Source organism: Cucurbita maxima, unplaced genomic scaffold, assembly GCF_002738345.1.
Source record: "Cucurbita maxima cultivar Rimu unplaced genomic scaffold, Cmax_1.0 Cma_Scf00151, whole genome shotgun sequence".
Taxonomy (NCBI): Eukaryota; Viridiplantae; Streptophyta; class Magnoliopsida; order Cucurbitales; family Cucurbitaceae; genus Cucurbita; species Cucurbita maxima.
Genome location: NW_019272167.1, coordinates 39,683 through 43,211, shown reverse-complemented (window position 1 = coordinate 43,211; position 3,529 = coordinate 39,683). Strand labels below are relative to the sequence as shown.

The window sequence follows — 3,529 nt, the reverse complement described above, 5'->3', positions numbered from 1 at the left end:
GCTACTTAATAAGTTTTACTCACTCCATGTTTATCATTTTTTTTCAAGTAACTAAGATTTGGTCATGGATGAGAGCGGACTTTGGAGTGTGGGCCATGGACTAACCTCTGTTTTTAATCTAGTATTTTTTTTCTTCTTTTGAGCCTGCTTCTTAGTTTGTGTTTGTAACGAGTATGTATATGTAACACCAAAAAATGAAGGAAATTAACTCCCATAAGAATAAGCCACTCATAAAAGACCCAAAGGATAGAAAGGAAAAAAAATTAAAGGATTAAGCAAGAACAAGGGACTTAGTCAACTGAGTACCTAACAAGTGATTTTAGGGCAAAAAAGTCATTTTATCAATTATCAAAAATCTTTCCAAATTTGTAATTCCTTATCTATAAGGAATGCAAGATTCAAAATAAGGGGAAAATGATCAAAAAAGCGATGAGGAATTTGTAGAAAAATTATGGATTTTTCGAGAAAAATAATAATAAAATATTTCAAAAGTGGCAAATTACCAAAATACCCCTGGAATAATGGACAATTATAGAAATGCCGCACGGATCATCACATCCAACGACTAGTATTCAAAGCCAAGGTCGGTAAGGCTATGATCGGAGTTGATATCTCCAAAAAATTATCCAGAAAGTTCGATCTCTAAATAAAGAAGATTCTAGAGCTCTCAATGTCGGTTTAAGCTCCTCCTACAAATATTAAAGTAGGAGCAACAACACGGAATAAGAATCAAGAAAGATCGATCCCCCAATCGAAGGCAATAAGCGTTTAGATTATGGGTCTCCTACTCTAAAATTTCTTCCAAATTCGAGAGCAATCCTCCACCATTTCTCTTTAAACTTCTAAATAGCGTCTCTCTTATAAGGTTTAAGCTCCTCCTATAAAGTCTGAAGTAGGAGCAACAATACGGAATAAGAATCGAGAAAGGTCGATTACCTACTCGAAGGCAATAAGCGTTTAGATTATGGGTCTCCTACTCTCAGATTTCTTCCAAATTCGAGAGCAATCCTCCACTATTTCTCTTCAAACTCTATCAAATGGTTTTGGTTGTTGTAAAAACAATAGTAAAAAAATTTAACATGATAACTGCAAATAAATGAAATCCAAAGAAAACAAAAATAATTTTAGTGGTAGAATTATGTTCCTTAGACTTTATTGCCCTAGTATACCAAGTAATGGGAAAGTATATATGGGATGCCTTAAAGAAAGTAATCGTGTATGTTTTTATATCTAGAATTTTCATGATTGTCATATGTATGAAGTGACAGGTCTGCAACTCGAGACACATTACAAAATAGAAAAAGTAGTATATTATATTAAAAAGATAATGTTTCTAAATATTTGAGTTCATAATTATACAAATATTATCATAATAAGATCAATGAGGGGAATACACCAATTTTTGGGCAACCAAGTCAACACAAAGAAATTAGAAAAGAAATATGAAAACTTGAGTCGTGAAAAGTGTAAATTGGAAAGAATCTTAGTGGCCGAGGACAACGTAGTGTTATGAAAACTAGCTAGATTAAATCTTCAAATATTAATGTAAATTTTGTGAAAATTGAGAGAAACCTTTTGAGCATGTTTGCAATGGCTTAGACATACAGCAACAACGTGATGCTTCAAATACTCTTTCTTATGATTACATACTAATGGTTCATGAGGTCAGAAGTCTTTCTTTAATGTTAAGGATATTTAATCCTAAATTATAACTTATCATATATATCATATTTGATCTTTTATTATAGTATATTTGTCTTCTAGTACAGCTCACCATAGGTATCATGTTTGCCTTTTGTTACAGGCTCTTTTCATTTATTGTTATTTCCCTATCCTTTATAATTTATTTGATTATTTAAGAACTTCATTTAGGTGTGGTGGTTTCAGCAAATACATAGAGATTATAAAACGTAGGGTAGTGTGGTTACCAACAATGTGAAGTTAACATGACAATAATAATAGATTCTAAAACAAAAAAACATGTGGATAAACTTCAAATATTGAGGCGCATAAAAGATATGGACCAGCAACTAATAATGATAGATCCACTACAAGGCATTTGGTCTAGTGGTATGATTCTCGCTTCGGGTGCGAGAGGTCTCGAGTTTGATTCTCAAAATGCCCCCAACAATTATATCAAATTGAAGCATGCAATATAATAAGATTTGAAATAGGTTTTTCAAACCTTGAACCAAGAAGTAATTCAAATGGATATTTAGAAAGAAAAAAAAAACTATATTTAATTATAATTTTCAAGTGTCTTTACAACATGTTAATTGAAGAGAGCAAACAACAAGAATAAACAAACAAAAGAAAATTTGTGTATGTATGATTCTCTTCAAATCTTGGAACTATGAGGATTTCTCTCCTTTCTTGACATCAAGACTTACTTTTTCGGGACTTGGACCATAAACAGTCATCTACTCTTACTCCTACTCCTTTCTCTAAGAATCAACATAGCATAATCATTCCACGAAGGCCAAGGTAGTCTTATAAAAAAAGATGAGGGTACCACTTTCAAATCATTCCATTAGGACTTCCACTTTCTATTGCAGAATTTTTATGTGAATAGAGAATGAACCATATTCTTGGGAGATAAGATAGAGCCTCGAGCCTAACTTCAAAGGCATTACACAAATTGTTCTATGATATTTTTTCTAGGAACTGTTTGTTATGTTGTCCGCTGAAGGTTTTAGGAAAGGGACACAGATTCTCTATTGCACTAATCTCTCAATAGAAGTTTTACCTAGGTCATCTGTCATCACAATTCTTTTAAGGAAGATGCGCCCAAATAACCGGTGAACAATAACATTTAAAGAAGTTTCAGAGAGCGAGAAGAGGATTGTGATAGAAGTTGCTCTAGGTAAAACTTCTTTAAATGTCTTAGTCAATCATGACTTCATAATGAGGAGTCTCTTGGACAACAATAACATATGGACAACAAATGTCTTAGCCAATTGTGATGGTCATGATTTCTCAAGGCGTGTCGCCTAAATAACCGGTAAACAATAACATTGCCAAAATAACCGCCTTAGACAATAAATCGTTTACAAGAATGGCTGAGACATGCAACATGCAACCATAGGAAACACGCCTTAGGCAATCATGACTATGACATCTGCCCCCACACAATTTATTGGATGAGGCTGAATTTAGGTCTCTCAATACGCTTCTAGCTGATCTCATAATGAGGAGTCTCTTCCAACCTACTAGGTGCTATTGAAAACCACTTCTCGGTTTGTTGAGTCTTCATGTCTTCTCTGTTCCTGTCTTTCCTACTTTCTTCGCTTGAAACTTTTTCTTATTTGTATGACGTCATACCACCTTCTTCTACTTGATGTCTTCTTGGTCGAAATAATAACGTTTCAAGTTTCTAACGTGGACAACAAGGTTAGTCCGCATCCATAAGAGCAATTGGATTCTATATGATGTCTTCATAATCTTATGGATAACTTTAACTAGTTCATAATATTTTCACACCAGTCTTTGGTTTTTGTTGCTTTGAACTCGAAGTTGATCTGACCTTAAT

The 3,529-nt window shown here is 33.6% G+C and overlaps 1 long non-coding RNA gene across 1 annotated transcript in view; it reads left to right on the top strand.

The window, feature by feature from the left end:
• LOC111473728 overlaps positions 1–2,611 on the top strand; it is a 14,133-nt gene extending 11,522 nt beyond the window's left edge. Inside the window, exons 2-3 of the long non-coding RNA XR_002715759.1 lie at positions 1,915–1,918; positions 2,601–2,611. This is a non-coding gene — a long non-coding RNA (uncharacterized LOC111473728). The remainder of the gene's footprint in view (positions 1–1,914; positions 1,919–2,600) is intronic.
• The last annotated feature ends 918 nt before the right edge of the window (positions 2,612–3,529 follow it).